Source organism: Nicotiana tabacum, chromosome 11 (genome assembly GCF_000715075.1).
Source record: "Nicotiana tabacum cultivar K326 chromosome 11, ASM71507v2, whole genome shotgun sequence".
NCBI classification, from domain to species: domain Eukaryota; kingdom Viridiplantae; phylum Streptophyta; class Magnoliopsida; order Solanales; family Solanaceae; genus Nicotiana; species Nicotiana tabacum.
The window spans coordinates 115,185,078-115,212,338 of NC_134090.1; the positions used below are offsets into that span (position 1 = coordinate 115,185,078).

The window sequence follows — 27,261 nt, forward strand, 5'->3', positions numbered from 1 at the left end:
GTAAGTATCCATTGCCGAGGATTGATGATTTGTTTAATCCTCTTCAGGGTGCCAACATATTCTCGAAGATTGACTTGAGATCTGGCTACCATCAGTTGAGGATTAGGGCATCCGATGTTCCTAAGACAGCTTTTCGCACTTGGTACATGCATTATGAGTTCTTGGTGATGTCATTCGGGTTGACAAATGCCCCAACAACTTTTATGGAGTTGATAAATCGAGTGTTAAGGCCTTACTTGGATTTGTTCGTGATAGTCTTCATTGATGATATTTTGATCTATTCCCGTAGCCGGGAGGAGCACAAGCAACATCTTAGAGTGGTTCTTCAGACTTTGAGGGATAGTCAGTTGTATGCCAAGTTTTCGAAATGTGAGTTCTGGTTGAGTTCAGTTCCATTCCCGGGTGATGTTGTATCCGCAGAGTGTATTCATGTTGTTCCGAAGAAGATTGAGGCAGTCAAGAACTGGCCTAGACCAGCATCAGCTACAGAGATTCGAAGTTTCTTGGGATTGGAAGGCTACTATCGTTAGTTTGTGGAGAGGTTTTCATCTATCGCGGCCCCGATGACCAGGCTGACCCAGAAGGGTGCCCAACTCAGATGGTTGGACAAGTGTTAGGCGAGCTTTCAGAAGCTCAAGACAGCTCTTACTACGGTACCAGTGTTGGTATTGCCCACAGGTTCAGGGCCTTATACAATTTATTGTGATGCATCTCGTATTGGACTTGGTGTAGTGTTGATGTAGTATGGCAAGTTCATTGCCTATGCTTCACGGCAGTTGAAGATTCATGAGAAGAACTATTCAGTTTATGATTTGGAGTTAGCAGTCATCATTCACACATTAAAGATTTGGAGGGATTATCTGTATGGCATGGCATGTGAGGTGTTCACGGATAACAAGAGTTTGCAGCATTTGTTCAAGCAGAAGGAGCTAAATTTGAGGCAGAGAAAGTGGTTGGAGCTATTAAAGGACTATGATATCACCATCTTATATCATTCAGGAAAGGCCAATGTGGTGGTCGACACTTTGAGTAGGAAGTCAGCCAGCATGGGCAGTCTTGCTTATATTCCGGTCGGTGAGAGACCGCTTGCCTTGGATGTTCAAAATTTGGCCAATCAGTTCGTGAGGTTCGACGTTTCTGAGCCCAGCCATGTGTTAGCTTGCACAGTCGCTCGTTCTTCCTTATTGGAGCGTATCCATGATCAGCAGTATGATGATCCCCATTTGTGTGTCCTTAGAGATATGGTGCAGCACGGAGGTGCCAAGCAGGTTACATTAGGTAATGATGGAGTTTTGAGATTGCAGGGTCAAATTTGTGTGCCTAATATGGATGGACTCCGAGAGTTGATTTTAGAGGAGGCCCATAGTTCCCGGTACTCTATTCACCCGGGCGCCGCTAAGATGTACCAGGATTTGAAGTAGCATTATTGGTGGCGGAGGATGAAAAAGGACATTATCGCATATGTGGCGCGGTGTTTGAACTGTCAGCAAGTTAAGTACGAGCATTAGAGGCCTGGTGGTTTGTTTTAGAGGATTGAGCTTCCCGAGTGGAAGTGGGAGCGGATCACTATGGACTTCGTTGTTGGACTCCCACGGACTTAGAGGAAGTTCGACGCAGTGTGGATTATTGTTGATAGGCTGACCAAGTCAGCACATTTCATTCCTGTGGTAGTCTCCTACTCTTCCTAGAGGTTTGCTGAGATCTATATTCGGAAGATTGTTCGTCTTCATGGTATGCCCGAGTCTATCATATCGGACCAAGGTACGCAGTTTACCTCACATTTCTGGAGAGCAGTTTAGCGAGAGTTGGGCACATAGGTTGAGTTGAGCACTGCATTTCATCCTTAGATGGACGGGCAGTTCGAGCGGACTATTCAGATTTTGGAGGATATGCTCCGAGCTTGTGTCATTGACTTTGGAGGTCCGTGGGATCAGTTTTTGCCTTTAGCAGAGTTTGCCTACAACAATAGCTACTAATCGAGTATCCAGATGGCTCCTTATGAGGCTTTGTATGGTAGACGGTGTCGGTCGCCGGTTGGATGGTTTGAGCCGGGAGAGGCTCGGTTGTTGGGTACGGATCTAGTACAGGATGACTTGGACAAGGTCAGGATTATTCAGGATAGGCTTCGTACAGCTCAATCCAAGCAAAAGAGTTATGCTGACCGTAAGGTTCTAGATTTGGCATTCATGGTCGGTGAGCGAGTATTGATTCGAGTGTTACCTATGAAGGGCGTGATGAGATTTGGGAAGAAGGGCAAGCTTAGCCCTAAGTTCATTGGCCCGTTTGAGATTCTTTATCGAGTGGGAGAGGTGGCTTACAGACTTGCATTGCCGCCAATCTTATTAACCGTGCATCCAGTGTTTCATGTGTCCATGCTTCGGAAATATCACGGCGATCCATACCACGTGTTAGATTTCAGCACTGTCCAGTTGGACAAGGACTTGTCTTATGAGGAGGAGCCGATAGCTATTCTAGATCGGCAGATTTGTCAGTTGAGATCGAAGAGTTTTCCTTCTGTTCATGTTCAGTGGAGAGGTCAACCCACTGAGGCATCGACCTGGGAGTCCGAGTCCGATATGCGCTGCCATTATCCCCATCTTTTCCGCGACTCAGGAACTTTCTTCTTCTGTCCATTCGAGGACGAACAGTTGTTTTAGAGGTGGAGGATGTCATGACCCAAAAGGTCATCACTTATTTTAAAAGTGAATTCTACATTCCGAGGCCTTAAAAACCTCTTTCGGCATCACCTCGATTTGTGTGCTCAGTCCGGGCGCATAACCGGAAAGCTATTATATGAAAATATGTGAAAAATGATGAATTTTGCATTTAAAATGAGTTTAAGTTGACTTCGGTCAACATTTTGAGTAAACGGACCCAGACCCGTGATTAGACGGTCCTGGAGGGTCCGTAGGAAAATGTGGGACTTAGACGTATGTCCGAAATCGAATTTCGAGGTCCCAAGCCCGAGAAATGAATTTTTAAAGAAAATTATTTTCTGAAATTGTTTATGAGTTTTGGAAATGAATTGTGATTAAAACTTGATGGTATCAGGCCCGTATTTTTGTTACGGCGCCCGGTACAGGTCTTATATGTGATTTAAGGTAAGTCTGTGAAATTTGGTAAGAAACGGACTTGAAACGACGTGAATCAGATCATTTTTGAGAAAATTGGAATTTGAAGTTCTTAAGAATGTTTCATGATTTTGATGCTAAATTCATAGTTGTTGATGTTATTTTAGTGATTTGAATACACGAGCGAGTCCATATGATATTTTTAGGTTGGTGTGCATATTTGATTTGGAGCTCCGAGGGCTCGTGTGATGTTTGGATAGGCCACGAGGTGGATTTTGGACTTGGTGAATTGCAGGTTTTTAGCGGGTGTGATCAGGCCCAGGCTTCACATTTGCGAAGCCTGGCTCGCAAATGCAAGTTCGCAAATGCGAAGGTTGAGTCGCAAATACGAAACAACCCAGGTCAACTCTTCCTCGCAAATGCGATACACCCCTTTTGGGCCTGTTATCGCAAATGCGATCCTTTGTTCGCATTTCTCAACTCGCAAATGCGAACATAGCAAAGGTCGGGGTTCGCAATTGCGAACCCTGGTCGCAATTCCCATATATGCAACCTGCAATTTCATAACTTAGCCGAAAATCTCTCATTTTTCACACTCTTTCAAAACCAAAACACTCTTGGGCGATTTTTCAAAGACAACTCTTCTTCCAAATCGATTGTAAGTCAATTTTAACTCGTTTCCTTCAATCATTAACATCTTTTCACATGATTTCAACTCAAAATCAATGATTTTCATGGGAAAAATTGGGTGTTTTGGGTAGAACCTAGGTTTTTCAACTATTGGGGATTTGGACCTCGATTTGAGGTCAGATTTCAAAACAAATTATATATTTGAGTTCGTGGGGGAATGTGTAATCGGGTTTTGGTTCGAACCTTGACTTTTGACCATGTGGGCCCGGGGGAGATATTTGACTTTTTGGGTAAAACTTTAGAAAACTCATTTCCATGCATTAGAATTGATTCATTTAGCATTTATTGATGTAATTAAGTAACTTGTGGCTAGATACGAGCGAATTGGTGGTGGAATCAAGAGGTAAAGCAATAGTAGAGGCTTGAATTGTGTTCTAGGCATCGAGATAAGTGTTTGGCCTAACCTTAGCTTGAGGGATTAGGAATCGAGTCCTTTTTGCTATATGGTATTTGTGGAGTACGGCGTATAGGCATGGTGATGAGTATCTATATGTTGGTGTCAAGCATGCCCGTGAGTCTAATATTGTGACTATTATGGTTATGTTGTATTATTCATGCTTTGATGCTGATTGCTATAGTTGGCAAAAGTTTGTGGAAGTAATTGTGACATTTGAATATTGAGGAGCGTTGGCTCGAGTTGTACAATGAAATGTGAAAGTATAAGTAGAAATTGAACCTTTTAGAGCATTGGCTCAAAGTGGTAAAGTGAGTTGTGAAGTAAAAGTGAAAAAGAGAAGAGAATCATTATATTATCTCCCTTGCTGGGATATTGTTGCTTTTAATGTTATCTCCCTTGCCGGGATGTTGATGTTTCTTTTGATGTTATTCCCTTGTTGGGACTTGATTGTTGAACTATTGTTCCCTTGCCGAGATTCTTATCGTTATATCACTTATTCCCTTGACCTATTATTTGTGATTGTTGTTTGGGTGAGCAAGAGTGTCAAAGCACGAAGGGTGATGCCGTGTATTGTTTTGGTGAGAGAGTGTTAAAGCATAAAGGGCGATGCCGTGTATGATTTGTGAGGAAATAGTGTAAAAGCACGAAGGGTGATGCCATGCGGCTCGATGTACCATTCCGTGCCGATTATATCGATTATATGGTGAGGACGAGAGTAAAAGTACGAAGGGTGATGACGTGCCACACGATGTACCATTCCATGCCGATTATATCGATTATATGGTGAAGACAAGAGTAAAAGCACGAAGGGTGATGCCGTGCACATTTTCATTGCTTGATTGCTTTGGTGAGGACGAGAGTAAAAACACGAAGGGTGATGCCGTGCACTTATATTTCTGGTTCTTTGCTGATATCTGAGATATGTTGTTTCTTTCAATTACCTGTTGTCTTTCTATTCCAAATTGATAGCTCCCCCGCAGCATGTTACCCCTCCCATACTTGACTGTATATTAATGTTCTTCTTTTCCGCTGTATATAGTTGAATTGTACATGTTTGTTTGGTAGTCTGGTCCTAGCCGCTTCACTACTTCACCGAGGTTAGGCTAGGCACTTACCAACACATGGGGTTGGTTGTGTTGATACTACACTCTGCACTATGTGCAGATCCCAGAGCAGCAGCATTTGGACCGTAGATTGGGTGGTTGCCTTCACTTCACGCGGAGATCCAAGGTAGACCTGCAGGCGACCGCAGGCCCTGGTGTCTCAGTCTATCCCTTTATTCCTGTTTCATTTCCGTAATCTAGAAATAGTGTATTGTTTATTTTCAAACTTTGTATGTAGCATTCTTAGATCGTCTGTAGTATTGTGACATCAGTTCTGGATAGTAGAAGTTCAAACAATTGTATTAGATTCATGTTCAAATAGTTTATTGCATTTTCTTCTGCTTATGTTAAATTCCGCTGTTTAAATGTTATTGCTTCATAATTGTTAAGGAATGTAAAATGGGTAAAAAGGTAATTTATTCAATAGTCGGCTTGCCTAGCTCACAATAGTAGGCGCCATCACGACTATCGAGGGTGAAAAATCCGGGTCGTGACAAATACCAACCGGAGAGATATTCTTACTAGTCCCTACCATAAAATCGACCTATCCCTGTAAACATTTGATTTTTGACCCTCCCCGAGATTTCACCCATTTTAGCGTAAAATATTTAGTTTAGGCCTAATATCGATATTTCAATTAGTTTTGACTCTTTTACTTTAATTTATCAAAAAAAAAAATTACAAAATATCTCCTTTTTTAGTTGCTTTTAGTTTATTACTTTTCGAAAAACTAAAAAAATACAAAAATAGTACCTTATTTTTATTTTAATATGATATTTGAAAATACCAAAAAATAGGTTTGTTTTAACGATTAGTCTTATTTTAATAGTTATTTTACTTAAGTAAGATTAATTGGTAAATGAGATCGTATTTTTAGTCTTGTTCACGGAGAAGGAATAAAATTTGGGCTCAAACAACCCATTTTTTAGGTCTAATATTCGGATATATCCCATAATAACCCAAGCCCAATACCCCTAAAATCCTAGACTTAGACTTAAAAGGGACCCTAGACCTAAAATGAGCATCAGCCATTTTCCGAAAAGGAGACCTAATGCCATCTTCCTTAGAGATGAGATACAAAACCTAGAAATCCTCAAGTCTCAAACATCTGCCGTTGAACATAATAGAAACCCCCCCTCACGATCTCATCTTCTTCATGAAAGCTAACCAAAAAAGCCTAGGAGCCTAAGGAACCTTCAGCTGACCTTCTTCAACAAAAAGACCTAACGCTAATAACCCATGGAGCCATTTTTGGACAAAAGAACCTGAAGACCAGCACCTTCTTCTCGATGAAGACAACCCAAAGAACCCTGACCATCGGCTGAGCTTCCCTTTCTTCTCCATCAAGACATAACCAGCGACCTTTCAACTTTTTTATGGATCTGAAAAAAAACAAAAACCAGCAGACCCGAGAAGAGAGAGCGTTTTTCGTTCATGCCGAGCAAGTTTAGGCTGGTTCATGTTCGACATCCAATTGCCGTTTTTGTTCGATTTTTGTTGCTGCTACGACTGCTTCATTTCTTTTGGGTCATTTTGGTTTTTTTCCGTTCAAAAATTATGGGGTTCGATTGAGGTTGAGCTGTGTTCGAGTTCGTCAGCGAGATTCGAGTTCCTCCAGCGAAGTTCGGTCAGTCCGTTGTCTGCGAGTTTCCGTTCGTGATGTTATTGCTTATGAGCTTCAAAACAGGCGAGTTTTTGAATTTCAAATTCTGTTTAAGGTCAATCCCCTTTCCTATCTATATTTTCCTTTTTGATCTCATACATATGTGGTGTTTTTGCTTGGTGTGATCCTGTGGATCCATTGATGCGTGACTATCAAATGGATGTATTTGTTCCAGTAATTATGCCAAGCCTAGTCGCTGAAATTGAATAGGTAATCAGTTTCTATTTTGGAATTTCATTGATCAATGACAATCAATGGACACTCTTCATTTTATTGAATTTGTCTTCGCCTTTTCGAAATTAACAAGTTCGAAAGGGTGAAAAAATAAGAACTGAGTGAAACATGAATTTGTGACGGTTTGAGTTTTTGAATAAATTTTCGTTTTGCTTTGTTAGTTTAATCGTTAGGAGTATGCTTAGGCCGTTAATACTCATGAACATCGTAGTCTGCTCTAGGCCCATAATTAAATTATCACAACTGCGGGTATGGTTCCCATAGTGTGGTTGTACGATTTAATTTCAAATTAGTTCTAAATATGAATATCCGTAGTTCACTTAGTTGAATGCTTTTCCTTTAATAAAATTGAGGCGTGCCATACAATCACCTAGTCTATGGCCCTCACATCGATATCTTAACTAATGTAGAAAAATGCCTTGTACTCTCCTAGTTTTCTCTAGGCGCGTTAATAAAATAATTGTCATAGCTATGGGTACGGTTCCCGTGATGTGGTCGTGACACTTAATTTCTATAAAACCGGGGGTACATTTATGTGACCCGGCCACAAATTAATCTTGCCAATAAAATAAACATGTTGTGGATCGTGGGTACGACTCCCGTGACATGATTCGTAACGTGTAATCAAGTAATTAGCTGTATAACAATCAGATTATTAAAAGCGGTTTAAAAGGAATAAAAATGCACATAGGTTTCAAAGATGTTTTAAAATCAAATAAATAGGCCAATAATAACAGTTGAGCGACCGTGCTAAAACCACGGAACCCGGAAATGCCTAACACCTTCTCCCGGATTAACATAATTACTTACCCAGATTTCTGTGTTTCGCGAACTGTAAAATAGAGTCAATCTTTCCTCGAATCGGGATTTAAACCGGTGACTTGGGACACCATAAATTATCCCAAGTGGCGACTCTGATTTTTTAATAAAATAATCCCATTTCGATTGTCACTTAGATTGGAAAAAACTCCCTTATACCCTTTCGGGGGGTAGAAAAGGAGGTTTAACAATCCCCACTAGACAACCCTCATCATGACCAGAAGTTATTCAAGCCCTTTAAGGCACCAGGCTCGGATGACCTACATCCATTCTTCTACCGAAAATACTTGTCTATAGTAAGGAAATCTGTCCTCAAATGTTGTCATCAGATCTTTAGCTCACAACAGCTCTCTGAAAATCTTAATAACACATTCCTCTTCTTGATTCCTTAATTCAAGAATGCCAATAACCTAAAAACAATCGACCAATAGGCCTGTGCAACACTATCTACAAAGCTATTACAAAAATCATTGTCAATCGCATTAAACCATTTCTATCTGACCTCATAGGACCTTATCAAACTAGCTTCCTAAAAGGTCAGAGAGCTAGTGATAATGCTATTCTAGTACAGGATGTTTTGAGGCACATTAAGCGTTCAAAAGGGACAAAGGGTAAGCTTATGCTAAAAGTAGATCTAGAGAAAGCCTTTGATCGAGTTGAATGGCCCTTTGTATACCGTGTCCTCTGTTTCTTCAAATCCCACCAAATATCACCACCCTCATCATGAACTGGTAACATTGCTATCTTAGTCAACGGGGCAAGGACAAACTATTTTTCCCCTATCACGGTGTATCCGCTAAGGAGACCCTATGTCCTGCTATATTTTTATACAATGGATGAAGCTACTCTCCACGTACATCAATCATCAAGTAGACCTACAAAAAGGGATCTGATCACCCTCAATAATAATGGACCCCAACTATTCCATTTATTCTTTGCGGATGATCTAACTTTTATATCTAATTCCAAACTAAAATCGATACATTCTATTCACCACAACCTAAGCTACTTTTGTCATCTTTCGGGGCAAAGAGTTAATCTTGCCAAATCCAAATCTATCTTTTCCCCCATTGCCATGTAGATATCAAACAACATGTTCTACAACTCCTAAATATTAAAGTGACCGATAATTTTGGTAAATATTTAGGTTTCCCCATCCTTAATGCCAACCCCAAGCCTTTTGACTTCCAGTTTGTTATTGATAACATGAAAAACAGACTATCTAGCTGGAAACCAAATTTCCTTACACCAGCTGGAAGAGTCACACTTGCTAAGCCTACTCTAAATGCAATCCTAACATATGCCATGCGGTATTTTTTTATACCGAAGAGCATTTGTTACAGTATTGATAAAATTCAAAGAGACTTTATTTGGGATTCCTTACCAGATAAGAAGAAAATGCATTATATTGATTGGGATGTGGTCACCCTACCAAAAGTCCAAGAAGGACTGGAGTTATGGAAAGCCCATGAGAAAAATGTTACTCTTCTGACTAATCTTTCTTGACGCCTCTTCTCCCAACCAAATACTCTTTGGGCACTTGCCTTAATCAACAAATACAATCCAAAATGGAACACAACCTCCCACTCATTCATTTGGAAAAGCATTTTAAAAAGAGGTACATATTGTTTTAAAGGAATTACTTGGACCCTAAGACTGGCTCTTCTATTGGTCTATGGAACTCAAGATGGATTCCACACCCTCCTTCCCCAGAACGATAGTCCATGGGCCCCTAAACCAAAATGAATATGGGCTTAAACTCATTCATCTATGGAATGGATATGGTTGGGACTGGACGAGACTGTCTCTACAATTCCTCCAAGAGACCACCCTCAAAGCTCTATCCACCATAATTCCTAATACTAATGGTCATAAGGATATGCCCTATTGGTCTCTAAATGGAAATGGTATGTTCTCCACCAAATCTATATACTCTCTCATACATATCTCGTCCCCTTTTCCCTGTAGCTTCAAATGGATTTGGTTACTCTATACACTAGAAAAAATTAAATTCTTCCTCTGGCTGATGCTCTTATGATATATTTCCAACCAAATCATAGCTCCAACACATGGGCATAGATATAGAACATACATGCTCAATCTGTAATAACACATAAGAAAATATTCATCTCATTTTCTTCGAATGTCCAGTAAAAAGAAATTCTGGTTGGACGTGGGTTTAAATATTAGTCCTTTCCTTATCAACACCTACATAGGATCCAACTACTAAAAGACATGAATGTTTCACTATAGAATGAGCACCTACAATGGCTTGAATTCCTCCCCTTTGCACTTTGGCACCTTTTGTTAAATCGTAATCGCAATTCCTTTGAAAATACACGTCAAACTCTCCTTATTAATATCCCTATTATGAGAGTGTTAGAGTTTAAATATACTACATCCCTATCAAAAAGACCAGAGAGAAAAAAACCTATTATGTGAATTGGGTGTGCCCCACGGCTAGTTATTACAAGCTCAACACCGATGGTGAATTCAATGCTAATAATAATAGTGGTGGAATAGGTTGTGTGATTAGAAATTCAAACGGGGACTGGGTAGTAGGCTACTGAAAAACACCTATGACATAAATCACACACACATGGAGTTGATGGCATTACAACAAGGACTGCAACTGGCAGCGAATCATTGAAATCGAAACAGACTCCACTAAGGTCATATAATTGCTAGAACAACATCATTCAATTGTCGATCCCCCTTTTCCCATGAAATCGAGTTTCGACATGTGACAACTCTTTTAATGAAGGATGTTAAAATACAGAGTCTCCACCTAACAGGTTTGAGGTGCGTTAGGGCACCTATTTTACAGATAACTCTGTTTGACTAGTTTGCATCACTAAAGATCGGGTAAGGGATCGAAATTACCTTGAAGATAAGGTGTTAGGCACTCTTCGAGGTCCACAACTATGGGTCCCAGCCAAACTCAATTATATGAATTAGTCTATATGATCAATGTTAAGAAACAAGAAATTAATAAACACAGATAATCGATTGAGAGACAAGGTGGGGGGGGGGGGTCCTAAATTTTTTAGCCTAAAGGATCATCCCGTGCAACATAAATAATACTTCGTAACTCCCTCAAGATGTGGTGTTACTCATATTATTCAGCGGGCACAGACTATCATTTCCTGCTACCCGATTACTATCTTTAAGTTATTACCTAAAGCGCAATAGTTGATTCTAAACCTTACCCTATGCGTGTACTCCCCGTCCCATGCCTATGGCCCAGGAGGCTTTGGACCTATATTTAGGTAGTTCTAGACTTCACTTAGGTTGCTCAAAATGATAAAACTAATCGACAAGCAAAAAAGGTTGGACTTCATATAATAGTAATTAAGTGCTCAAGTCAGGCACTGCATGTTGACAACGAATGCACGCAAACACATTAGGCATTTGACAGTTACAGATTTTAGGATAATTAAGACTATTGAATCCTATAGGCATGGTCTCTAAATGATTCTGGATTTTAATAGATGCAACAGTTTCAGATGTAAAAATGCAATTTTGTAGACGTGATTTCTACACAGTTTAGGGAATCTGATATCACTTATTCATTACTAAGACCAAGGCTATGAGTTATTGATCCCATAGACATGATTGCTAAATAATTCTGGCTTCCAGCATTAAAGAGACAACGCTGTAATTTGAGGTATTAGGTGTGCATTGGAGTGATTATGCAGTTGTTTGAAGGTCTAAGGTTAGCAGTGTTAATAGAACACCCTATAGGTAGGATTTCTAGCAATTGATAATTATGTTGATTAACATTAATATTTTTTATCCTTATAGGCATGCTTTCTAGGCGGGTGACAGTATAGTAGAATGACAGAAATGGCATTTGATTATGCTTCTACAGGCATAATATCTACGTGAACCTGCAAAGAACAGGTATTTGTGAATAAATACAATCCTATAGGCATGATGTCTATGTGAACATGCTGTGAGCACGTGATTTTTGCTTCACGGAAATTACTCCAAAAGAAATCGGAAAAGAAATAAAACAAGCTACCTTCGGGTACAATTTTGAGGATTTGTGTGACATTTTTGATAATTGTTTTGTCCGTAAATGTTCACCTTGCTATAGTTAGAAAAATACAAAAAAAATACATGTTGCATGCATTTAGGAAAAATGGCACATTTAGGAATTAATTAACCATTATTTGGTTTTTAAAAGCGAAAATCACAAAAATACGCATTTCTATTCTATCTATTGTCATGGTAATTTTATTAAATGTTTTAATTCATGGATAATTGTTGTTAGGTGTTAATTAATATTTGTGTAGTTTAATTTTGGGATTTAGGAATTTTGGTTTAATTATAAGAGGGAAAGACCGGATTTGGGCCAAAATTTAACTAAAAAATCAGGCCCAAATCAATTTGCAACAACCCAGTCCAAACCAGGGTTCCAGGGACGGCCCCAAATGACGCCGCATAGGGCATTTGATCTGAGCCATCCATCCAGTCCAATCCAACGGTCCAAGATCCCCTTCAGCAACCCGTTTCCAAACCCGACCCAGTAACCGGTTTAAACCGACCCCCAACCAAGGCCAAACGGTGCCGTTCCACATTAAGTGAAAGATCCTGGCCATCGATCTCACTTCATCCAACGGCGAGGATCTAACCGCCCATTACGTATATAAGCCTAAACCTTTACCCAACCCCCCTATCCGAACACCCCCTTCCATCGTCTCTCTCAAGAGACAATCATAACATCCCGTACCAAACCCTAGCCGCCACCATACACCCTCGCCGTAAACCCGGCGGCAACGATGCCGGTGACCACCAAAGTAACACCCCTGATGCACCCAACCACCCTGAACACGGATCCGTTACCCCCTTGCCTCGAATCATTCCCCATCGTCTCGAATCTTTGTTTGAAGGTTCGAGCAAAACCCCGATCTACACCAACCCACCCCAGATTCACATCAGTCATTACCCTGCCCTCACTCGTGACCAAACCAAGCTTGGTTTGGTCCGAATCTACCCACAAACCTTTGAGCCCCAAATCGGAATGTTCAAACCCTAGAACACAAGAACTTTGGGAATCCGGCCAGTTTAAACGGAGGGTTGGGGTCTAATAGACCTTAATCGAAATGTTCTCGGTTGAGAACACCTCGATTAAAGTCTGTTCGACCTCAAATGGTCAAATCCAGTTCAGGCCTGGGTCGTTTGTTGTTGAGCTTCCACAGTGAGTTTTCCTTTTTCTTTTCTATTTTGTTTGAGTTTGTTAACATGTTTAGTCAGTTTGTTTGGTATTTCTGTTGTGTTCTTTCAATTTCCTCCATCTTCGTAAGACCTTTTTATTTGGTCGATTATTCTTCTGCTTATTGTTAAATGTGTATGATGAGATACATATTCGATTTGATTAATATCGTCAAACAGATAATTCATGTTGTTCCTTTGTCTTGTGCAAAGCTATTTGAAGCTAGTTGATGCCCTGTTCGTGTTGTTTGTTTGATTGACTAATTGTTCTATGTTATAAATTGTATAGTCGATTAGATAAACGTCGTTGATTAGTTTTATAGGACTGAATGTTCAAATATTCTGATTCGTATAGCTTCATATGATTGATCGAACCATTGTCGTTTAGCTGATTGTTTGACATTATCTGTGAACGGTTTGTAGCTGCAGTGTAATAGCTAGAACTCAGTTTAGGGCAGCCTGAAATTGAACTTTCAGAAGTTCAAAATTTCAGGCTGTTGAAGCAGGGTAAAACAGTAATAACTAGGGGCTAACAGGGGTAGTTTGGGGGTGTGAAAAGATCAGAAATGGTTAGTTTAAGTGGGATGACAGTAGGGTACTGAAGTGTGATTAAACTAATACAATAGTGGGGAACAAAACTTGATAGCATGGGTTGTTAATTGAGTATTATAATAGTCCCATAACATTTGGTAATAATAAAATGAATTGATAGGGGATTAGTTGGGGATGGTCAGCTGCCCATACCATTTGGGGCACGAAACACATGTTAATAGGAAATAAAGGGGTATGGGCAAAGTTGAGTGCTGGGGGAAACGAGGCAGCCTGGGGCTTGCCTGTATTTTGCCTATAAATAGGCTCATTTAGGGTAGAGTAAGGGGTCGGAGATCAGAAATTAAGGCTGGACAGTTGAGTTTGAGGGCTAGAGAGTTAAGTTTAGAGGTGGACATCAGAAATTGAGAGAAATAGAGTGTTAAAGCTGAAACTCCACATTAAGAAGTTTGAGGCTGTTTTTCTCGGGTGTGACAAAATCAGAAATTACTGCTTTCATGCACCAGTCTGCTGTGTTGGGACACTGTTGGATTTCAGTTTAGCTTTCCTGGTTTCTTTACTTGTTGAACACTATTTCAGTTGAGTGTCTTGGTTTTCTGGTGGTTTGAAAGTTCACTGGTTTTCTGTTTGGTTTAAACCTGTCGCTGGTTCCTCATACTGGTTATTATTGGGTTTTCCTGCTGGGTTTGTTTGGGTTTCAAAAATCTGACTACTGGGTCATTTGCTACTGAGTGCTGTTTTTCTTGTTGCTGCTGTTGCTGTGTGTGCTACTGCTGCACTGATCATTCCTCTTCTTCTTTTGCTTTCCCAAATACCAGGTACACCACTGATACACTGATCAATGTAGGCTGAAATTTGAAGCATGAATACAAAGAAATGAAGAGTTGAAGTTATTTTGGATTCACTTTAGAAACATACTGTACATTAGTTGTATGTATGATAGTTCGCTTTCTCTAATAGAACTATGTAGTTAGCTGTGATGTAACTGAACCTTTATACATATCATTTAGTTGGAGAACTCTATGTTTTGCTTATAATTAAAAGGGACTAATATTGCAGTAGCCCTGTTCTGTTAGTTCATCATTGTTGTCAAGAAGCATGTTAGGTATCCAATAGTTACTTCTTTAAAAAAATAGCCTTTTTTTATTTGTAGGGATATTGCTTGATCAAACAAGCAGTACTTTATATTTCAGCCCCCTTATAAATGTTGAACATGTACAAAATGGGTTAACTAGGCCAAATTGGAATAAGGATGGCCCAGGTCGAGTTTCACGTTATGCACATTGGGCCTGGGCCCGTAATATCTAAACAACTGCCCATATACGCGTTCATGTTTCGAATTTGGCAAATCATATTCGGAACCCGACTATAACTAACTTGTAAGCATGTAAATAAAGTTGGGCCGTTCTTCTTCTTTCATTATTAGAGACAAACTCAATAGAAAACATAGTAGCTATAGGACGACCTTTTAAATAAAACGAGACGAGCCTCGCCAAACAAAAATGCAAATTGCGGGGCCCTCAATAGTTGGTCATAATAAATACTTAGAATTTGGGATGGACTGTTTAGTGAATTTCACTGCCTTCCCCAAAGATAATAACGCGTTAGACTCTTTAGGCGCGATTTAATTAATCTTACCTTCTTAAACTCGGGTGTGCATTTCATGCGACCCAAATCCAAATCCCAAAACATTGAATAAAATATGTTCAGGATTGCGGGTGCATTTCATGTGACGCAATCCAAAGACATGTTTTTAAACGATGTTCACATTCCTTATAAAATATAATGAAAGCGGTAAAGAGTTAAAATTTGCACATGAGCTCATAATTGCATAAAATCAGATAAACAAGCCGAATGTGACAGTTGAGCGACTGTGCTAGAACCACGAAACTTGGGAATGCCTAACACCTTCTCTCGAGTTAACAGAATTCCTTATCCAGATTTCTGGTTCGCGGACTGTAATACAGAGTCATTCTTTTCCTCAATTCGGGATTAAATTGGTGACTTGGGACACCCTAAATCTCCCAAGTGGCGACTCTGAAATAAATAAACAAATCCCGTTCTGATTGTCCTTTAATTGGAAAACTCCTACGCCCCTCGCGGTGACGGAAAAAGGAGGTGTGACACATGCAAAGAACATGTATTTGTGAATAAATGCAATCCTATAGGGTGTCTATGTGAACATGCAGGTATTTATGAATAAATGCAATCTTATAGGCATGGTATCTATGTGAACATGCTGCAATTAGAGGATTGATCATTTTTATTTCTTATAGACATGATTTCTAACAAGCAGGTGGAAGGAGAATGTATTAAACAAAATTTAAACACATGTAGGCAGGTCATCTATCAAACACGTAGGGGCAGAATATATTCGAACAAATTAACACCTATAGGCAGGATTTTCACCCATTTCATGCAATATAAAAATAAGCTCGGTTTTCTAATTATACTAATACCCCAAATGTTATTACAACAATTATTACAGACCCGAATGAATAGGAATAAATTTCAAAGGTAAATAACTAAAGAGAGCCTACAGCAGGCCCAAAGATACACCCAGCTCAGCAGGCTTTCACATAGCTCACAACAACTCAGAAGACAGTTTCCATAGCCAAAACCCAATAGCCATCAGAAATACAGCCATGTACACAAGCCCATTGGCTTATTCAACAAATGAAGTGGGACAAAACTGAGTGATTGAGACAAATATGGCAAAGAAACTTGGACCCTAATGTGTCAGAGTCTCCAAGGGCTTCAAGAACCTAGAGCAGTGCTCACACTAGGGAGGTTAACAGAGGAGATTCAGGGATAGACTGAGGATTAAGTCCTAATATTACAGAGTTCACAAGAGTCTCAATCGGACCCTGAGTAGTGCTCATACTTGGAAGGTCAGAATAACATAAGTGATAATGAGAGGGACTAGACAACAGTTGAGGGTCAGAACTGAAGAGTGCAAGTTGAGAACATAGAGCAAACAATCAGATAGGTTTTAGGTTTTGAAGAACAACATCTACTGCATAACAATCACACATTAATTAAACAAGTTTGCAGGTTTGGTATACACATACTCCTGATAAAAAAAATTCACATTATGTTAAGTGTAGATGCTAGGGAGAATCATATTGACTGGTAGCAGAATTCAAGCAGGATGAAAGTAGGTCATTGCAAGAATTATGAAAGTAAGGCATGCTTAAGTGATATGATTGCTACCAAAATCTAACACATAAAGAGAGGCTAAAATGCAAAGGTTCTAACCATCAGTAACATATAGGCTAGGAAAACTTAGAGAAAAACTTAATTAACTCAGGTCCAAGCATGTTTCAAACTACAAACATAATGGAATTCAGATTAGAAAAGCCTAACATTGAGTAATTCAGTCAGAATTGCATACGAGAACAACCCAGAAAATGCATTAAGCTATGAACTTCAGAAGTGAAAGAACATGCGACCTACATATACATAGAGATGGAATTGCAAAGGGTTCAATAAATCACCAGTTAAGCGAAACAAGAAAGAACAAAGTCCACAGTTGCAAAACCCTGAATTTCTGGCCTTGGCTTTCAGCCGACCAGGAATCAGAATATAGAACAAGAATATGAGAGAACAAGAGTAGTAACTTCAATATTTAGTGAATGTTAATGATTCAAGTCTTGTCTTAAAGGGGAATAGGAGGGGTTTATATAGTGGTAAAAATTTAACACATAATCGTGGAAACAAATCATTCAGATGCAAGCAGGTTAGAAAGAAAATATTCCGGAATCAATTAGAGGTAATTTAGGGCACAAATCAAGGATACAGTAAATAGAAAAACACACAAAATTATTTAGAATATTTAAGGCGAATACTAAAAGTAAAAATTAGGGAAACACACAAAAATTGTTTAAGGCAAATACGCAAAAAATACCAAAACACAAATCGTTCAGAATATTTAAAGCAAATACTAAAGTAAAAATTAGGGAAACACAAGGAAAGAGAGTAATCGAACACAGAAAAGGAAAGATCCATCAAAATCAATAAGGAAAAAGGAAAAGTCTCAAACCCTAGTTCTAGGAAAAGTGTAAAATCGGCGGGATATACAAATAAAGTAAACATCACACAGAATAGGATGAATAGAGGCAGAATATTGTTAAAATTTAGAAACATCGAACCTATTTTGGTTCGATTGAAAGAATTTTAAAAACCCTAATTTAGGGTAGGTAAGAATCATCAACAGATATGAAAATATTCGTACTTACAAAGAATAGATGATGAACATAGATAGAATAGTCGTAGAAATCAGAGATGTGAACCGATTTGGTTCAATTTTGGCGATATTTGCTTGCCATGTTAGGCAAGCAACTAGGTAATATCATAAACGAGTAACCAGTAGTGAAGCTAAATAAGGCAAGAGAATCCATGGTAGATTCCATTTTGGGGCCGGATTTTGGGGGGGTTAAGAGAGACGGCGGCTAGGGTTTGTGAGAGATGAGAGGGTTCAAGGGCATTGGGGTGGTGAAGAATAATTAGGGTTGGGATTTGGGTGTAATTAAAGAGGAGTGTGTAACGTAGATCGTTGATCTCAGAGATCAACGACCACGATTTAAAAGAGTTCTAGGTCGGGTGGTTTAAACGGGTATGGGGTTGGGCTAATTGGTCTTGGGATAGGGGTAATTGGGTTAGTGTTAGGGTGTTGGACTAGTGTATTGGGTAGTTTTAGGTCCGAAAAACAGGAGGAATTTAGGGCTAAATTTTAAATACCTGATTTTAATAAAATAAATAATTTATAAAAGTGATAAATAAATAAAAAAATATCATTTGTGCCTCAAAATGATTAAAAATAATTACCTAATATTATAAAAATATAAAAAGTTAATTTTGCAAAAATAATATAATTATGTATGTGTATGGGCTATTATTGCAAAAATATGTAATTTAGCCAAAAAATACAATTGCAATTATAGGAGAGGTATTTAAAACCTCATATTGATATAAATGATGTATTAATATGATTAAATCATCATACAAATAATTTTGAGAGTAATTATTGAATGTTTATATAATAAAATACAAAAATAAATTGATTTAAAGCCTTTAAAAATTATAAAAATAATTGTGTGTGCTCATAAATCAGAATAATGATATATATGAACTATTTTGAAAGTATATATACATATATTTAAAAATAAGGAATAAATTAGGTAGCAATAGCTGCTCCTCTTTAACCGGGAAGGATGAAAGAGTTGTCAGGTAAAGAAATGATGACCGATTTTGACCGAATGGAGTGATTTTGAAAAATATAGGCCAAACCCTGGTTTCTAAGCTGCCTAAATATCCCTGGTTTTACAGAAATCAAGCCATGTGTTATTCTGGATCCAACGGTGAATGAAACCGATAGAGTTGTTATAGGAATAGTTGTACGTTTCGGAAAAGGTTCTTTTGGGAGGGATAGTATCAGATGGGTTTATGAGGAATTATGAATGTGAATCTGAAACTTAACGGATGTGTAATAGATCAAGTATTTTAATAGCCATAGAGAAAAGAGAGTAATTGACGGGGGTTAGTTACGTTTAAAACATTTGCGCAATGTGATCGCGATGAACGAAAACTGAAGCGAGGATTGCTCCCATTTGGAGAACAGTTACTTCCTGGATTACATGCAAAACTTAAAATACGATGCATGCAAATATTTATGGATTATTGCGAGAATTTAAACATGATGTCTTTGGACCATGAATATTGTCATCGGACGGCGAGGATGATGTCCTTAGACCATGATGTCCCGGGCTATGAATCATATGATAAGGGATTCGCATGCCATGAAATGATGTTCTCAGGCCATGAAAATGGTGCCTCTAAACCATGACGCCTTTGAATAATGATGTGCAGTATTGAGAGATCCTCAGGCCATGACATGGTGTCTTCAGGCTGTAAGGATGATGCCTTCGGACTATGAAGCCTTTGGATAATATGGCAATGTTTCAGCCCATGATATGCAGAGACATGATGATGGATCATATAAGTGAAAAAGACAGAACATAGTCTTGCATAAGATTGGGACAGAGCTTAGCCTTGGGAAGGCAAAATAGTGTTAGTTTTCAAGTAGCGTAGCATTCGGCATTAGGCAAGTAAAGGCAGAGCTTAGCCTTATGCAGTTGGGGAGGAGATGCTTAGCCTTATGCAAGAAAAGGAGACAAGGCTTAGTTTCATGCAGTTGAAGGCAGTGCTTAGCCTTATGCAATTTAGGGAGGCAGTGCTTGATCTCATGCAAGAAAAGGAGACATGGCTTAGTCTCATGCAATTGAAGGCAATGCTTATCCTTATGCAATTTTAGGAAGGCAGTGCTTAGCGTCGCGCAAGAAAAGGAGACAGGGCTTAGTCTCATGCAATTGAAGGCAGTGCTTAGCCTTATGCAATTTAGGGAGGCAGTGCTTAGACTCATGCAGGAAGAGGAGACAAGGCTTAGTCTCATGCAAATGAAGGCAGTGCTTAGCCTTATGCAATTTAGAGAGGCAGTGCTTAGCCTCATGCGAGAAAAGGAGACATGGCTTAGCCACTTAGCCTCATGCAAGAAAAGGAGACATGGCTTAGTCTCATGCAATTGAAGGCAGTGCTTAGCCTTATACAATTTAGGGAGGCCGGGCTTAGCCTCATGCAAGAAAAGGAGACAAGGCTTAGTCTCATGCAATTGGAGGAAGTAAGTGATAGGAGGGTATTTTGTTATCTGGAGACATATTTGCATTTGATAGCCTTGTCATTATGAAGATAGTGATTTTGATACGTGTATACTTGTGAATATTTATATCATGTTCATTGTGTCTGCATCGAAATAAAAACCATGAGTTTTGTGGGTAAGGTTGGTTCATGCATTTGCCTGCTTGTTTTGCTTTGCTTTGGAGATCCTGTTCGAGTTACCCTAGGTAACATCTAGCTACCATAGAAATAAAGTTTTTGAAAGTATGCATGCATTTGATAAACATAGTTATTTTAAAACATGGTAGTTTGCGACATTGAGTAAATTAAATGAACAAATGATTGCGACACTTTAGAGACATTGCGATTTCTTTGCACTAGAATTTTGAGGGTCCTCTTCAAAATTCTACCTCAGTTTGATAAGCGATTTTCTGACTGTTCTGCATATGACGAAATTGGCTGGATTTGCTCCAGAATTTTGAGGGTCCCCCTCAAAATTCTGCCCCAGTTTTTGATCATGGGGGAAGATGAAGATTTTATTAAGATGTGACCGAACCCATAGGGCTACCTACGTATCCCCACTTAAATGGGAATCAGGTCAAGCATAATTCAGTTACATCAGATGAAGAAATGTAAACAATCTAAATATAGTATCTTTTGACTGCAACTGAATTAATAGGGTTTGGCCAAATTTCTGCGTCCATTTCTGCAAGTATGAGTGCTTCTATTGTTAGTACTCGATGAACCATGTAGGGCCCTTGTCAATTGGGTGAAAACTTCCCTTTGGCCTCATCTTGATGCAGGAAGATCCTCTTCAACACCAGTTGTCCCAGAGCGAACTGTCTGGGTTTGACTCTTTTGTTGAAAGCTCTGGACATTCTGTTCTGATAAAGTTGACCATGACATATCGCATTCATTCTTTTTTTATCAATAATATCTAATTGTTTGTAACAACTTCCTATCCATTGTGCATCACTAAGATCAGCTTCTTGTATAATTCTTAAGGAAGGAATTTCGACCTCGGTGGGAATGATAGCTTTTGTACCATAGACCAACATATAAGGGTTGCTCTGGTTGATGTAAGGGCTATGGTACGATACCCCAATAATGAAAATGGTAGTTTCTCATGCCATTGATTGTGGTTGTCTACCATTTTCCTCAATATTTTCTTGATATTCTTGTTTGCGGCCTCCACGGCTCCATTCATTTGAGGTCTGTATGCTGTGGGATTCTTATGATTTATCTTGAAGGTTTCACACATAGCTTTAATTAAATCACTGTTGAGGATGGCGGCATTGTTGGTGATGATGGATTCTGGTACCTCTAATCGGCAAATAATATGATCCGTGACAAAATCTGCGACGACTTTCTTGGTTACAGCTTTGTAAGATGCAGCCTCAACCCATTTTATGAAGTAGTCTATGGCCACTAAAATGAACATGTGCCCATTTTAAGCGGCGGGTTCGATCGGACCGATGACATCCATTCCCCAAGTGGCGAAAGGGCCAAGGTGCACTTGTTGCATTAAGTTCATTTGGTGGCACTCGTATCATATCTGCATGTACCTGACACTGGTGACACTTTTGGACATACCTGATGCAGTCCATTTCTATAGTCATCCAAAAGAATCATGCTCTTAATATCTTCTTGGTTAAAACGAAACCATTCATATGTGGTCCATAAGTTCCAGCATGTATCTCTTCGAGCAGTTTGGAAGTTTCCTTGGCGTCAACGCACCATAATAATCCTAGGTCTGGAGTCATTCTGTACAGAATTCTTCTACTGTGGAAGAAATGATTGGATAATCTTCAGAGTGTGCATTTATGAGTATGGTTTGCATGCTCTGGGTATTCCCCTTTTGCCAAGTATTCTTTGATATCGTGAAACCACAGATTCCCATCTGCTTCTTCTTCAACATGAGCTCAATAAGCTGGTTGATTATGGATTCTTACTAGAATAGGGTTGATGAAATTCTTGTCCGGATGCTGTATCATGGAAGACAAAGTAGCCAGTGCGTCTGCGAACTCGTTTTGGATTCTTGGAACATGTTTGAATTCTATCTTTGTGAGCCTCTTCATCAACTCTTGCACATGATACATATATAGTAGTATTTTGTATTCTTTGGGGCCCACTCTCCTAGAACCTGATGTACCAGAAGGTCTAAATCACCAATTACCAGCAATTCCTGGATACTCATGTCAATGGCCAAATTGAGCCCCATGACACAATCGAAAGCTCCATGTAGCACGGACAAATAGAGTAGTAGAGGTCTACCAGGGTCCGGCAAGACCAAGACTGGTGGTGTGGATAGGTACTCCTTGATTCTGTCAAAGGCTTTTTGACATTCTTCAGTCCATCTTGCCACAACATCTTTCTTCAGTTTGAAAATTGGCTCATAGATCACGGTCGATTGTGCTATGAATCGGCTGATGCAATTAAGACGCCCCAAGAAGCTCATTACATCTTTCTTGCTTTTTGGAGGTGGCAAATCTTGGATAGATTTGACCTTTGAAGGGTCCAATTTAATACCTCGGTGACTAACAATGAAACCTAGCAATTTTCCAGCAGGGACCCCGGCACACTTTGCAGGATTCAGTTTCAGATTGTACCTTCGAAGTCGATTAAAGAATTTCCTTAAATCTGATATATGATCTGCGCTTCTTCTAGATTTGATGATGATGTCATCCACGTATACCTCTATTTCTTTATGAATTATGTCATGGAAAATAGTCATCATGGCTCTCATATAAGTGGCTCCAGCATTCTTTATGCCAAACAACATCATTTTATAGCAATATATCCCCCACGGAGTGATAAAGGCTGATTTCTCGGCATCTTCCTCATCCATCCAGATCTGATGGTATCCTGTGAAGTAATCTACAAAGGATTGGAGTTCATGCTTGGCACAATTGTCGATCAATATGTGTATATTGGGTAACAAGAAATCATCTTTGGTAATTGCTTTGTTTAAATCTCTATATTCGGCACATACTCTGACCTTCCCATCCTTTTTCGGAACTAGCACGATGTTGGCCAACCAAGTAGGATATTCGACCACTCTGAGAACTTTAGCTTTGATCTACTTGGTGACTTCCTCTTTGATTTTTCAGACTCATATCAGGTCTGAACTTTCTGAGTTTCTACTTTTACAGGCGGACACATTGGATTGGTAGGTAGTTTATGAGCTACGATAGATGTGCTCAACCCGGTCATATCATCATAAGACCATGCAAAGAGATCTTCGTACTCTTTTAGGAAACGACTATACTCTTCTTTCTCTGAGGGTGAAAGGTGGATGTTTATGCGAGTTTCTTTGCCTGTTTTAGAATCTCCCAAGTTGACTACCTCGGTTTCGTCCAAATTTGACTTAGGCTTATTCTCAAAATTTTCCACTTCTTTGACAATTTCCTCAGGGATTATATCTTTTTCTTCTATTTCCTCTGAATCACTATCCTTATGTTGCATTGTCTCATTACATGTCACAGTCGTCGATTCATCAGGATAAGTAATAATAATGCTATAGAGAGAAAAATGTAAAGGATAATAATAAATACTAAAATAGCAATGCATTAGATAAATTTTGAAATAGTAAAATAAGTATGGCTCAATGACTCGAGAAATTATTTCAAAACAAATTACATCTAAAACGAAATACTGCAAATGTCTTAAATGCTGAAATTTGCTTTTTTTGTAAAAAAAAAATCATGCTAATTGCAAGGCTACCCACGAACTCGATGGGCCCGGGATGGTGCAACAGTCCAGTTTGTGAGACCAACTGCCTTTCCCACGGTCTGAATTGTAAGGTCTTCCTCCTCCTCTTCTTTAACTATTGCATTGCAATCCATTTCTTCATCGTCCAAAAATAGATTCCTCAGGCCAGCTAACGCCTCATCTTCTTCAGATCCTCATATCACGTCAGCCTATTGAAACATCTAGTGCAAATGCGGTATTGGTTGTTCAAGAGGGTAATATGGACCATGCCATGGCGGCGACCAATCATTGTACTCTTGCCATGTGTACTGATATCCAAGTCCAAAGGTATTACCGTGATGTTTTGGTTGTATTAGGTTAGTGATACCCTGGAGATTCTTGCCGAGACCTTTACCAGGTCCATACCTATCCATAACAATATGCTTTCAATCTTATTACTCCACCACTTGTCTTTCTCGATTGCATTGACGCGCTCGATGCAATGGTATATTTCTCCACCCAACTTTCTATTCTCGATAACCGGAACGGTTTGATTGGTGCAAATGGGATTACTTCCATCTCCATTAATGATCACTTCCTGATGATTCCATTCGAACTTCACAGCCTGGTGTAGCGTAGAAGCAACGACTCCAGCAACATGTATCCAAGGTCATCCCAACAGCAGATTGTATGTGGCGGATATGTCCAATACTTGAAACTCAACATCAAACCAAGTTGGACCCTTATGTAGACACATGTTTATTTCCCCGATCGTGGCCCTTTGGGACCCATCAAATGCTTTCATATTCACAGTTCCTGCTGGTATCTCATGCAAGCCTTTACCCAACCTCTTCAAAGTAGTCAACAAATGTTGAGGATTGAACCCCTATCTATTAGGACTCTGGCTATGAATATATCCTCAAATTCTATTGTGATGTGTAGTGCCCTATTGTGACTCAGTCCTTCTGGTGGCAGCTCATCTTCGTGAAAAGTGATCTTGTGGCTTTCCAGCACTTGTCCGACCATATTAGCCATCTCTTCACTAGTGATATTATTGTTTACATAGGCTTTGTTTAACACTTTCATCAATGCGTTTCTATGCGTCTCAAAATTTTGTAGTAGCGATAGAATGGATATCTGAGTAGGGGTTTTGTTCAGACGATCAACCACAAAATATTCTCTTGCTTTCACCTTTCTCCAAAGATCATCCGGGCATGTTTTAATGATAGGATGCTTGGGAGCGGCTTCTTTACTTGTTCCTCCCAAATGCTCAGGTGTGTAAACCCTGCCAATCCTGGTCATGCCTTATGCGACACATGTTTCTTCCATTTTCCCTTTTCCTTTCCTTCTCGCCTCTACAGTATAGTCCCATAGTATAGCATTATAATTAAAGGACGGTGTGGGTGCTACTGTCACAGTGAAGGGTGTGGTCACTTCTACCTCAAACAGAGCTGGTACATCTGAGGGCGTTGTTTCTTTAACCTCAAACAGAGTTGGCGTGGCTATTTCAACCTCAATTGGCAGTTGAATATGCACTATAATAGGTGTGAGAGCGATTAGAGGTACTTTAGGTTTATCCCCTTCACGAATGAGTCCAATTGATCCTTCCGGATCTTATTCTTCATTAGTTTCGATGACATTTATCCCCTCGCCCATGTGATCTAGGAGGGGGTTGTTGCAGACATTTGGTGCAGCCTTTTTTTTTGTATAACTTTGGTGTCAATCAACGTCTGGATCTTATCCTTCAAAGTGCGACATTAATCAATAGTGTGCTCCTTCATGCACAGGTGATAGGCACATGTCTTGTTCGGATTAACCCATTGGGAAGAGTTTTCCATAGTAATAGCGGGAATGGGGTGACAAAATTGGCAGCTCAGTCTTTCATACAACCGATCGATGGTTTCAGCAATAAGAGTGTATTATCTGGGTGGTCTACGATCGAAATTTGGTTTGGGTTTCTGGTAGTTTTGGCGGGCTAGTAGTGGTGAGTAGTAATGTACAGGTTGTGTGTTATAAGTATAGTAAGTGGCGGCGGGTTGTTGGTATTTGGGAGGTGAAGGCTGATATGTGGGTGTAGGTATTTGGTATGTGAGAGGAGATTTTGGTCCTTGGGCTACCATCACGACCCTTACTTCCTTCTTCTTGGATATGCCTCATGACTGCAAGGCCTTGTTTATAGCTTGGAGTGCCTCAAAGTTTTTTACCATTCCGCTTTTAATTCCCTTTTCTATTCTTTCTCCTAATTTGATTATGTCAGAGAACTTATGGTTTTCAATAACCATAAACCTTTCATAGTATTGTAGATCTTGAGCTCTAACGAAGAACTTATTCATCTGCTCTTCTTCCAATGCTGGTCTTACCTTTGTAGCTTCCGACCTTCATCGAGTAACATACTTACGGAAAGTTTCTGTTGGCTTCTTCTTAAGATTCTTAATGTAGAAGACATCTAGCGCATTTTCTGTATTAAACCTGAACCGATCCATAAAATCTGACACCATGCTCACCCATCTAACCCATTTCTTCGGGTTTTGACTGATGTACCAAAACAGGGCATCTCTAGTGAGGTTCCTCGTGAACAGCTTCATGCGGATTCTTTCATCTTTACCAACCCCTACGAGCTTGGCATAGTAAGTTCTCAAATGTACCTTCGGGTCACCTGTCACATCGAACATATCAAACTTAGGAGGTTTGTAACCATTCGGCAATTCTACATCCAGGTGAATATACAAATCTTCATAATTCAGACCTTCGATGTCTTTACCACCTTCAACACCCTAGACTCGACTAGTAAGCTTCTTGAGTTCCTCTGCCATGTTCTTGATAAGTAGGCCCTTCTCGACAAATTCGGGTATGTATAAGGTCTGTTGTGGAGTGTGGGGTCAGGTTATACGTGTATGGGGTTGCTTTGATGGACTTCAGGAATTTGGGCATAGTGGTGGTCGTTAGTTGAGTTTTGAGGATTGGCGGTAGGTTGTGGTGCATTTTGAGGAGTATGGTAGGTTATGGTTTGTGGATACTGGGCTGGATGATGATGATGTTGTGGAGGAGTTGGTGCTGGTGGAGGATTGGGATTTTGAAGAGGTTTGTGCATATTAGTGAGGTGTAGGAGGATTTTGTTGGTTTTTTGTGTTCTGGGGAGGTGCTAGGTTTTTGATG

General features: G+C 39.6%; 1 long non-coding RNA gene across 1 annotated transcript; it reads left to right on the top strand.

The window, feature by feature from the left end:
* The first annotated feature begins 6,285 nt into the window (after positions 1-6,285).
* LOC142166346 (uncharacterized) lies at positions 6,286-14,821 on the top strand. Its single transcript, XR_012696700.1, has 2 exons — positions 6,286-6,979; positions 14,562-14,821. It is a non-coding gene; the product is annotated as an uncharacterized LOC142166346 (long non-coding RNA).
* Positions 14,822-27,261: the final 12,440 nt, after the last annotated feature.